This window comes from Octodon degus, unplaced genomic scaffold (genome assembly GCF_000260255.1).
Source record: "Octodon degus isolate 3935 unplaced genomic scaffold, OctDeg1.0 scaffold00132, whole genome shotgun sequence".
Taxonomy (NCBI): domain Eukaryota; kingdom Metazoa; phylum Chordata; class Mammalia; order Rodentia; family Octodontidae; genus Octodon; species Octodon degus.
The window spans coordinates 6,714,999-6,727,923 of NW_004524708.1; the positions used below are offsets into that span (position 1 = coordinate 6,714,999).

General features: G+C 40.6%; 1 protein-coding gene and 1 pseudogene across 3 annotated transcripts in view; one reads left to right on the forward strand and one right to left on the reverse strand.

Moving 5' to 3' along the window:
* Positions 1-12,925, reverse strand: part of Wapl (WAPL cohesin release factor) — a 90,931-nt gene that overhangs the window by 33,573 nt on the left and 44,433 nt on the right. The window lies entirely within an intron of this gene.
* LOC105743543 lies at positions 5,071-6,641 on the forward strand (annotated as a pseudogene).

Consider the following 12,925-nt stretch of genomic DNA (forward strand, 5'->3'; position numbering starts at 1 on the left):
CATGTGGTGCTGGGGATCGAACCGTGGTCCCTGTGCTTTGCCAAGCTTGTTTCAAGTAGGTGCTTTAGACCACTGAGCCATCTCTCCAGCCCTCATTATGCAGTTTTGACTTGTAGTGATCCTCCTATTTTCAGCCTCCACAGTGCTGGGATTACAGGCATGTGCCATCACACTCGGTCTCAGTGGGGGCTGGGCACACCAGGGGCAGAGCCAGAACAGCATGTGGTACCAGAGATCGAACCTGGGTCCTTGAGCTTGCCTGGACAGATGCTCAGACTGCTGAGCTATCTCTGCAGTCCATAAATTTTGTATAAATGAAGTTTTTATCAATTATATCTCAATAAAGCCAGGGTAGAACAAACAAGACTGAGTTTATACTGACGAGATAAATAAAAAGTACAGGCTTATGCTTACAATAGAACTCCAAGAGACTGATGAGAGAAGTGCAAGCGTGGAAGTACTACCATTTTATAGCCAAGGTAGCAAGGCCTACAGGAGAAAAAATCAGCACTATGCACAGAGCGAATCTAAGCATACGTTCTAGTACAGAATAAGGCATGGAACAGCCTTAAAGAGTCTTCAGAGATTGCTTCCGAGGGGCTGGGGAGATGGCTCAGTAGAATAAGTGCTTGCCTGGCAAGCACAAGGGCCTGAGTTCAATCCCTGGTTCCAAAAAAACCAAAAACAAACAAATGAACAAGGAAAAAAAAAAAGATTGTTTCCAAGTTCCAAAGGAAAAAATCTGATTATACAGTAAAGAAATGGACAATGCCCCACATAGATGAAAAGCTATGGAAGTGCTCTGAGTAAAATGATTTCAATCTGGAGGAAAATGAACTTCATTTCATTTTATTCTCTGCTGCTTAACAAGTTTTCTCATTTATTTTCAGCCTGGCTCTACCAAGCTTATTTCTGTAAATCTGAAATATTTTTATGTAAGATAGTATAAAAATAAATATAAATGAATATAAACACATCTCTATCTGGTAAGGAAGTTCAGATCAAGAGAATTCAAAAGTAAGGTTAGAAGAAAAGCAAATGAAGACAGCTCGCTCATTTAGCTCTACAGGTAATCATCATGATCTTATGCCCTTGTGAAGAAACTATTTCTAGACTACACAGTGATTTTTCTTGTCAAGTCAAAGTCCTAGAACAGAGAGCACAATAATTATCTTGACAACACATACATGAATCTTATGCTTCTACTTCTGGCCAAGATGGAGTAAGAAAAACCACCTGATAGTAACAATAGTAGGCAAAAACTGTGACATATTCAGATCCAGAACAGCAGGTGGCACCGCACAATCACCCCTAGGAGAAGAAAAGAACTGAGGTAGATCTTTCCTGTTACATTTCCAGGCAATGGCAATGACATGGGGAAGGAGAACTCAAAGATAAACAAGAACAGTCTCTCAGCTGAGGAGATGGGAGCTGAGAGGCCAGAGATAGGTGCTATTGTTCCATTCTGTAAAGACCTTGGCAAAGCAAAGGGTTAACTTCAGAGATTTACAGAGGGTCCCCCAAGTATATGGCCCAGTGTTCAGGCCCCAGTGTGTGAAGAAACACGGAAGCCGAGAGGACTCTCCCAAAGGAGAGGAAATCATTCCCAAAATAGTTTTCCTATGTTGGAAAAAGTTCACACTCCAAGGAATCACACTGAAAACCTAATAATTTAAGGTAATCAGGAAAAATATTCAAAGAGGTATAGGGAGAATTAGCCCAAGACAAGAGGCTGCTTGCCACATTTAAAATCCTGGAAAAGAACAAGTATAACTCAACCACATCTTCAAAACAATTCAAAACAGTAGGAAACTTATAGTTTGTGTATTTTTTTGGTGGAACCAGGGATTGAACTCAGGCCCTTGTGCTTGCCAGGCAAATACTTATTCTACTAAGCTATCTCCCCAGCCCCTGTTTGTGTGTATTTGGCCCCCCCAAAGCCTCATGCAGTCATTGAGGTACAGTTATATAGTTTAATTCATGATTCAAGGCTATGATTATGGGTCTGAGTACTGCTGGAGATTATGGGTGTAAGTGCTACAGCCAGCCTTGGACAGATAACCTGAATGTAACATAAGAGAGACAAAGTTACTCTCTGAAGCCATTGTTGACATTGTTCTCTGCTTTTTGCTACCACCAGGAAAGGTTGCTCTCTGCCATGTGCCACGCTGCCTTAGAGTCAGCTGAGTATGGACTAAAACCTCCAGTAACTGTGAGCTAAATAAGCACTTCCTTCCCTCATTTTGGGTGTTGGGTATTTGTCTCAGCAACAAGAAAAGAGTAACTGAGGCAGAAACTATCCAAAGCTCACCAAAGTAAACACTAGCATCCAATCAAATCACCAACAGCAAAGAGAAAAAATAATCTATAGGAACTGACCCAGAAATGATGGGGATACAATTAGTACTGAGATATTATACAATATTGTTACTGTTTGCCACATAGTCAAAAAGGTAAAGAGCATGTTAAACAGACATGAAAAATACAAAACAGGCCCAAACTAAGTTTACAGGTAAAACTGTACCAGATGAGATTAGAAAATGCAGGGAGGGGCCGATGAGATAGCTCAGGGGATTAAGCATCTAATTTGGGAAGTGCAGGGACCAGAGTTGCAGGGACCAGGGTTCGATTCCTGTCCTCTATGCCATACCAGCCCTGCTGCTGGGGCATACCAAGTCAACAGTCTGGGCGTGGTTGCACACACCTGTAGTTGGGGAGGCTGGATGCAGTAGTGAGATCCTGTACCAAATACATTAAAAGATTTAAAAAAAAAAAAAAAAGAAAGAAAGAAAGAAAGAAAGAACATAAAATGCAGGGAGAGCCAAAAGGTATGGGAGGGGAAAGAGCTGTGTATACTTTAAGTTTCTGGTATCAAAGAGTGCAATGTATTCATCTTTGTATTCACTCAAGTGTTGTTCCCAGCATATGACTCATTATAACATTTTTCTTTTTTTATGAATTTAGTATAGGGTCTACAGGGTCTCACTATACAGATCAGACTCGTAGTGATTCTATTTTCAGCCTCTCAAGTGCTGGGATTACAGGCATGTGCCACTACACAAAGTCTCATTCAAGTCTCAGTGTACCCCAGGGGCAAGGCCAGCACAGCATGCTGGGGATCAAACCCCAGTCCTTGTGCCTGTCTAAGCAGGCGCTTTAGTGCATTGAGCTATTTGGCCGGCTCTAACATCTGTTTTTCTTTAAATCAGAAATTGACCCGAGTTCAATCCTTGGTACCACCAAAAAAAAAAAAAAAAAAAAAAAAAAAAAAAAGAAGAAAATAAAAAGAAAAAGAAAGAAGTTGATCTACTTCAAAAATCACTTACGGGGCCGGGAAGATGGCTCAGTAGAATAAGTGCTTGCCTGGCAAGCACAAAGGCCTGAATTCAATCCCTGGTTCCACAAAAAAATAAATAAATAAATAAAATAAAAGTCATTTTTTCAACCTTTATTAGAAGTTATTATATCAACCTACTTCTAATAAAAACTCAATATTTAAGATCTTATTTGAAGGCCAGCAAGATAGCTCAGCAGATTAAAGCACCTGCTTAGGCAGACAAAGGGCCTGGGGTTTGACCTCCCACGCCCAAATTGAGACTGGGACTGAGATCGGGCATGGCGCCATATGCCTGTAATCCCACCCCTTGGGAGGCTGAAAAACAAGAAGGATCACTACAAATCCATTCTGTGTAGTGACACCCTGTAGACCCTGTACTAAATACATTAAAAGAATAATAAAATAGAACAAAATTCCATTGGGAAAAGACATTTATTTCACCAGACTGCAGGTCCTTTTATTTCTACAGTGCTAAGAACTGAACTTGGGCATTCTATCAATGAGCTTCTCATCTCCAACCCTTCCAATGAGCTTCGCACTCCAACCCTTCTTATTTTTTGAGACAGGGTCTCACTAAATTGCTCCAGCTGGCCTTGAACTAGAAATCCTCCTGACTAGATAACTTCTGAGCAACAACTCTTTGTTGCTTTCTGAAAACCCAATTAACTAGCATACTGAACAGCTAAATGCAACTGATTCTCCCATGGTCAAGCTCTGCCAGAACCCACTCAGCTTCAACAGCTCTTTGCATTGTTGACCAAGGTGCTGTGCATGACCAGCAGTAGATCCAATCTCTAGGCTCTGGCCAGTGTCCTTCTCCACTAGCCAACAGCTACAGTCTCTCTTTCACTCAGGTTTTACATCCATTAACATTTTTTTTTTTTTTTTTTGCGGAACCAGGGATTGAACTCAGGGCCCTGCACTTGCCAGGAGTGCACTTATTCCACTGAGCCATCTCCCCAACCCATGAACATCTTGGGTTTCTAGTTCTAAAAAGTATGGTGGATCTCACAATACTGTATTTTGGTGACCAGATCCAAAGAAGGCAGATGAATCCCCAACACAAAACTATGGTAGCACTGGGAAAGTTCATGTAACAGAAAAACAAGCTGTTTCATGAGAGTGGGCTCTAACTGCTAAAGACTCGGTGTGGAAGGAACATTTGTACTTGGTGAGACGTGGGAGTCCTTGTCCTTTAAGTCTCTTCAATTTTAAGATTTGATTAGGCTGACAACCTAAATTCATTTTATGAAACAAAAATGAATTCTTACGAAACTACAGTTATAAAAAAAATTAAATTAAAAAAAAAACTACAGTTATACTCAATTTTTAAACTGGAACTTTTGCCAGGGAGATAGCTCAGTGGCACCAGCGCCACTGGTCCTCAGTTCAACTCCTCGTACTTAATAAACTATACTTTCTGCAGTTACAAGGTTCTGATACAACTATGTAAGCATAAGTTATACTGACAAATAAATTTTAATTCTAGTGCCCAGAAGTTTACTATTCAGAGTCATATTGAATGACAGAAGGAAGAAAAAAAATTGAAGTCCACAATGTTCCCAGAGTCAGGCAAAAGATACAGCCAGATGGCCTCAACTACTGGGAATTGATAAATGTAAAAGTATAAATATTTGAAAATGGGGGAGAGACTTGGTCCAGGGGAGAGACTTGGTCCAAGCCGGGAGGCCTGTTGTTCCTGAACTATGTTAGAGGCAAACTATGGGGCCATTGAAGACGGCAATTTGGAAGAAATGGAAGAGGAAGTGCGGCTCAAGAAGAGAAAAAGACGAAGAAATGTGGACAAAGATCCTGTGAAGGAAGATGTAGAAAAAGCTAAGAGGAGGCGAGGCCGCCCTCCAGCTGAGAAGCTGTCACCAAATCCCCCCAAACTGACAAAACAGATGAACGCCATCATTGATACTGTGATCAACTACAAAGATAGTTCAGGGCGGCAGCTCAGTGAGGTCTTCATTCAGTTACCGTCCAGGAAAGAGTTACCAGAATACTATGAATTAATTAGGAAGCCAGTGGACTTCAAAAAGATAAAGGAAAGAATCCGTAATCATAAGTACCGGAGCCTGGGCGACCTGGAGAAAGATGTCATGCTTCTGTGTCACAATGCTCAGACATTCAACTTGGAGGGATCCCAGATCTACGAAGACTCCATCGTCTTACAGTCGGTGTTTAAGAGTGCGCGGCAGAAAATTGCCAAAGAAGAAGAAAGTGAGGAGGAAAGCAATGAGGAAGAGGAAGAGGAAGAGGAAGAGGAGTCTGAGTCTGAGGCAAAATCTGTTAAGGTGAAAATCAAGCTCAATAAGAGAGATGAGAAAGGCCGGGACAAAGGAAAAGGCAAGAAAAGGCCAAATCGAGGGAAAGCAAAGCCAGTGGTGAGCGACTTTGACAGTGACGAAGAGCAGGATGAAAACGACCAGTCAGAAGCAAGTGGGACTGATGATGAGTGATCCCCGTGGAACTGAGTATTTTTCTTCCCCTCTCCCATTTCTCCCCAGTGACTTCACGTGTCCTGTAGGCACTGGGCTCTTTCTGTGTCCTCCTCCTCATCTTATAAACTAGCTTTAGAATAGTGCCAGACAAACATATGATATCATGGTGTAAAAAACACAAAGTTTGTAACATATTGTGACCAAATGGGCCTCAAAGATTCAAAGATTAAAACAAACAAAAGCTTTTGATGGAAAATGTGGGTGGATAGTATATTTCTATGGGGGGGTCTAATTTGGTAAAGGTTTGTGCCTGGTTTTATCACCTGTTTGGATGAGATTTTTGTCTTTTGTAGCACTGGTAACCAGGAGAAGCCATTAAAAGCCACTGGTTATTTTATTTTTCATCAGGCAATTTTCAAGATTTTTATTTGTTCGGTATTATTTTTTTTACACTGTGGTACATATAAGCGACTTTAATAGGTGATAAATGTACAGTAGTTAGATTTCACCTACATATACATTTTTCCACTTTACGCTCTATGATCTGAAAAATGCTTTTTAAATTGTATAAGATTTATGTCTACTGTAAACATTGCTTAATTTTGTTTGCTCTTGGTTTTAAAAAAATTCTGTTGAAAACGCTATTGAATATTGCAATCTATATAGTGTACTGGATGGCTTCTTTTGTCCACCTGATTTCCTACGTCACCAATGTGTATTGTCTCCGTCTCCCTAAAGTGTACTTAATCTTTGCTTTCTTTGCACAATGTCTTTGGTTGCAAGTCATAAGCCTGAGGCAAATAAAATTCCAGTAATTTCGAAGAATGTGGTGTTGGTGCTTTCCTAATAAACATAATTTTGCTCCAAAAAAAATAAATAAATAAATAAATAAATAAATATTTGAAAATGGAAACTGGGATTGACCTTATGTTAAGTTTCTGCAATGACCCAGCAGTGGTCTGAACTGAGAAACAAAACAGTTGGCCAACATCCCAGGTAAAACACAACCTCCAAGCACTGCAGGTTGGGCTGATCACACAATGCCTCAGGAGCAGGCAAAACAAGGCCAAGCCCAATGCAAGGCAGACATTAAACCATGAGCACAGCAAGCAGCAGAAATGACATATGTACAGCCCCAGATACATAAGAGCTGCAAATAACAGGTTGTGGGTAGATGGTTGCCAGAGGATACAGGCTACTTCCTGAACAAAGGGCTACAATTGCCAAATGATCACCAGAACTGTACCCAGACACTCTAGGTACTTCATCCAGGTAAGCCCCAACCCAATCCTCCCATCTTATCTTTTCCTCTCTACTAGCAAGACCAACTTCTTACTTTTTTTTTTTTTTTTTTTTGAGATAGGGTCTTACTGTGTAGTTCAGGATGCCCTTGAGTTCACTATGTATGTACCTGAGGCAGGCCTGCAACTCATGGTGATCCTCCTGCCCTAGCCTCTGAGTGGTAGGGATTACAGACATGAGCCACCACACCTGGCTCTTGGTCATTATTTCAACAATGCTCTTAAGCAGTTTTCTGCACTCTCCTAATTGTTCCGTCAGATGTATTCTCTTAACCAGCTATAATCCCAATAAGCATTGTCTACATTCCAAGTTAAAAAAAAAAAAAAAAATTTTTCTAACACATGACATATATAAGAAGTTACTGCACTAACACTGGAAGGTGGGAGAAAAAAAGGAAATTTCTAAATAAGTCATTAAGGTGAGGAGATGACCTGTGTAGTCAAAATCCTGGTTATAGATGGGTATGATGGTCCATGCCTATAATCCCAGCACTTGACGGGCTGAAGCAGAGGTACTATAAGCTCAAGACCAGCCAGAACTGCATAGCAAGAAACTGTCTCCAAAAAAGAAAAAAGACTGGAGAGTAACAGACAGATAGAGAAAAGATAGGGAAAAGAAGAAGGCTAGAATGAAGCATAGTACTGGACATATCATTGTGAATACAGAGCTCTAAATATACAGAAAATAGCTGAGAAATAGGTGTATGGCAAGTATATGCATATTTCTACATGTTCCCAAGCTCTGTCTACTCAAAGAGGCCTTAAAAGCAATAGCACCTCCAATGAAGAAATCGTATCTAGGTACAAGGGTACAAGTTCTTCATTGCTAAAGACTATTGTCCTCTAAATGGAAATTAAAAACCCTTGAAGAATTAGAGTTCCAGAACTGAGAAAAGTACAGGCTGCACCTGGCACACCTCAGGGTGTCAGTGAGAAAATACAGAATGTTGGGCTATGTCAAAAGTCAAGCTGAAGGGACAGTCTGACTAAATCTAAAAAGATCTGTTTCAAAACAACAGAACCATCACTTAAGCAGGGCAGGCCAAATAACTCAGCAGATTAAAGTGCCTGCTTAGGCAGATGCAGTGGCTGGGGTTAGATCCCCAGTATGCTGTGCTGGCCCTGCCCCCAGGGGTGTACTGAGAAGGCAACTGAGACAGGGTGTGGTGAGCACACCTGAAATCCCAGCTCTTGGGAGGCTGAAAGCAGGCAGATCACTATGAATCCTATCTGTATAGTGAGACCCTGTACTAAAACACCAAAAAAATAAAATAAAAAATAAAAAATAAATTTTAAAAATCACTTAAGCGATATAGTTAGGAATTTTCATGCAGTAGCCATTATAGCAAATAATGACTGAGAATCAACAATTAAGTAGGTAGTGGAAGCCTCACAAGCACAACAGAGAACCTGCTTCTAACCTCATCTCACTCAGTCAGCATCAACAGAACAGGCACAAAATGACACTGAGCTCCACCTGATAGGAGGCAATGGGAGCCAGCACCTCCACGTGGTACTCCCACTAAAACAAGCCACCTCAATCTAATCATGACACACCAAGAAAACACATTGAGAGACAGTCTACAAAACAGTCAGACTTGTTAAATCTTCAAAGATGCTGTCATCATGAAAAAGAGGAGGAAACACAGTTATTGCACTAGTCAAGGAGTCTTGTGATTCTGAACCGGATTAGGGTGAGCCCTGTGTTTAGGAGTTGTTTATCTATTTGCTATAAAGAACACTACTGGCACAAAAGGTGAAATCTGAATGGGATCTGCAGGCTACATTATGTCATTACAGGAGTGTTAACTTCTTGGTTCTCAGGGATATTCTGTGGCAATAAAGAAAAATGTTCTTGTTTTTAAAAAGTACAAACTAAGAAAGATTTAATGGACATCATATGTGAATTTACTCTTACCTTCACAGACACACACACACACAAATACAACATTAGAAAGGGATAAATTTGATCCCCAGGGGACATTTGGCAATGTTTGGTGACATTTTTGGTTATAAAACAGGGAGTATAGGGGCATTTCTGGCATCTAGTGACCAGAGATACCCAGTATCTTCCAGTGTCCAAGACCATCCACCAAAAACAAGAATTATTCAGTACAAATGTCAACCATGTTTCAGCTGAGAAGTCCTGACAAGAAGGGGAAACTCTTGCTAATACAAGTCACAGACTCTACACTTGGAAATGGGCTCGCTGGTGCCTTCAATCTGATTAAAGCCCCAATTCCAGAAAACCAGGATGCTCCTACAGGCCATCAGTCACAGGAAGGTATTTCTACTCTATCAGGGACTGGGCTAACTACAGAGAACTTTCCTCTATGTACCCATCCAGCCCAACTTTGTTCTATGGGGATTTGGACAACATGAAGGTAAAAATTCCTTGGTAAATTGAGCTTTGAGTGAACTCCAATCTCCCATATATAAAACAAACCTGAAGACATTTACTTAAGTCTCTCAGGGGATAAAATGTTAGGATTGCTATGTTAAAACAGGGCTTTTAGGATACCACATCTTTCAAATGAATTCCATCCCACTGCTTAGTTTTTAAAGATCAGCAATAATTTTCTCAATCTTCCTTTGACACAATCACATTTCATTTCATCTACGAACAGGAAATAGGTCTGCTGCCGACCTGATTTACCTTAGGCCAGATTCCCTCAAAATCAGGTCAGGTTGATATATACTGCTGCCTTCTAGGCTGTGTTAGTAAAGACACTGTTCCAATACTAAATTTAAAACTAAGTAAAAAATTCAGTACAGGTTGGGCATGGTGGCAGATGCCTATAAGCCCAGCAGTCTGAGAGGTTGAGGAAACAGGATCACAAACTTGAGCCCAACGTAGGCAAAAACTAAAAAAGGATAGGACAGGAGGCTGTGGATTAGCTTAGTTAGAAGGCCCTAGGTTCAATCTCTAATACAACAAAAATACAAGACTGGCATGTTCTTCACTGGCACAGTGCTTGCCCAGCATGTGTAAGACCCTGGGCTCACTACTCCAGCACCACAAAGATGAAAACGAAAACCAAAACAAATTGAACACAAATAGGTATAAATGACCTGAACTGAATATTGAATTAACACAAGCAAATAAATAAAAATTATTTCAAGAAGTCCTAAGGTAGGCATTGTGGTGAATGCCTGAGATTCCAACACTCAGGAGGCTGAGGCAGAAAGATAACTATAAATTCTAGGCCAGCCAGGAATACATACTGAGACCCACCATACCCTCCAAATTCCTGAACACATTACTATACCTACCTAGCCACCTAGAAAAATATAATCTAAGAACAACAACAAAATTGCAAAGAAATCTTCACTCAGCAAACTTATTGTTCATAGTAATACTGGTATTATAATTGGGATGCTTATGTATGTTGCATGATAGGAAGAAGAAGTAAGCCAAATAAAAAGTATACCATGTTAAATTTAAAGTGAAGCCATCAGAGGGAACTTTCGGCTTATTTTTCCAAGTATCTCCCACAGCTGATGAAAGAGCCTACAGGCGATGAACAGTCTCAGCACTCAGTCTGGGTTTTTAGGTGTAGGTGCTGCTGTCCACAAAGAACTAAAGGACCTGAGAGAAGTGATGGAAACAGGTCAAGCATAAGAGGCACCTAGGTCATCTCACTGGAAAGCAGCAAGGAAAGTACTTGAAGATGGTTGGGACCAAAGGATCTAAGAGGTACTGACAGGTCAAACTGGATACAACTTTAGCATTTAAAAAAAAAAGAAAGTCAAAAGGCCAGAGATAAAGCCCAGCAGCACAAGTGCCTGCCTGGCTAATAAAAAAAGCCAAAAGACTACATTTGATACATAAAAATTACTTTGCTCATATTGGGGCACTAAATGTTTTGTTTTTTGTATTTAGGACAGGGTCTACAGGGTCCCACTGCATAGATTGGACTCATAATAATCTTCCTGTTTATAGCCTCCCAAGTGCTAGGATTATAGGTGTGGGCCACCACACCCAGTCTCAATCACTCAGTGCACCCCAGGGGCCGGGCCAGCATAGCAGGCCAGGGGAGCAAATTTCTGGCCCCTGCATCTGCCTAAGCAGGTGCTTTAATCCACTAAGCTATTTGGCCAGCCCAACACTAAATGTTTTGATATACACTGTCACAGTATGTGCATAAATGGACAAATTAACATATCCATCCCTGGGACAGCGAGATAGCTCAGCAGACTAAGCACCTGCTTTGGCAAGTACAGGGACCGGGGTTTGATCCCTGGTCCCACATGCCATGCCAACACTGGCCCTGCCCATAGGGTGAATGAGTGAGTACAAGTCCGAGCTGCATAGTTACTTTTTCTGTGTTTGGCAAGAACACCGAAAATCTAGTGTTCTTAGCAAATTTTCAATACATATTACGCTAATAATAACTATAGTACTATACCTGCTGGAATTAGATCCCTAGACTTATTAATGCCATGTAACTGGGCCTTTTGACCAACATCTCTCCATTTCTGCTCCTAGCAAACCCTGGTAAGCACTGATGTTTCTATGTACCTAATTTCTTTAAAGAGTTAACATACAAGAGAGATCATTCAGTAATGTTTGTTCTGGATTACTTCACTTAGTATAATGTCAGTAAGCAAAAATGTCATGCACAAATTATTGAGTCTATGCAGGAAGGGAGGGGTATTTTCACACAACTCCAACTGCTAAATGTAAAGGAAATAACAATTAGAAAATTCACCACTTGTTATCATTCAGTGTAACAAATGATATAAGCAAAGCGCAACATTAATACTAGACAATAGCTAAAACAATAATAGGGAACAAGATACTCATATACAGTCAAAAGAGCAGCCCAAAGTTAGCTTACTAATTAGGAAAAAAAAATCATGAAGAACATGCATATCACAACCTTACGCAAGTCAAACAATATTAAGAGTGGGGCTGGCAAGATAGCTCAGTGAAATAAGTGCCTGCTTAGGCAAGCACAGGGATTGGGGTTCAATCCACAGCACCACATGTCATGCTGGCCCTGCCCCAGAGCAAGCTGAGCTGGCCACTGAGATAGGGCATGGTGGTGCACACCTATAATCCCAGCCCTGGGGAGGCTGAAAACAAGAGGATCACTTCAAGTCAGAGCTTAATAGTGAGACTGTACCAAACACATTTAATAATTATTACATATATATATATATATATATATATATGTATGTGTGTGTGTGTGTGTGTATATATATATATATATACATATATATAAATGAAAAAATAGAAGTTACCTTCTAACATAAATGAAACATATACAAATGACCACTAACATCTATGCCCAAAAAGTTGAAACTGAATCTAATCCAGCTTCTAGACTTAACTTCCAGGTCCTGTGGTACTGGTCTACTTTATTTTAGTGGTACTGAGGTACCTTGCACAGAGCAGGCAAATCTCTCCTACTGAGCTATGTCCTGAGCCCTGATGGCACCACTTCCTAATAGTATGGAAAAACAAGTTTCCTAACATCATGAGGTAAATGGTATGTGAAATGGTGATGGTTACATCATCAGGTAAATTTGGAGTGTGAAAGTCCCGTAAGACAAATATTCAGGGCTTTAACAAAAATAGAAAAAGAGAAATCAGTGTCACAGGGAGGTTTTGGGTTTTGATGTGGTACTGGGGATTGAACCCAGGGTCTTTACACTGAGCTACATCCACTGCCTTTTTTTTTTTTTTTTTTTTTTTTTTTTTTTTTGAGACAGGGTCTTCTGGGAGTGGTGCTACACGCTTGAGATTCCAACACTCAGGAGGCTGAGGCAGAAAGATAACTATAAATTCTAGGCCAGCCAGGAATACATACTGAGACCCACCATACCCTCCAAAT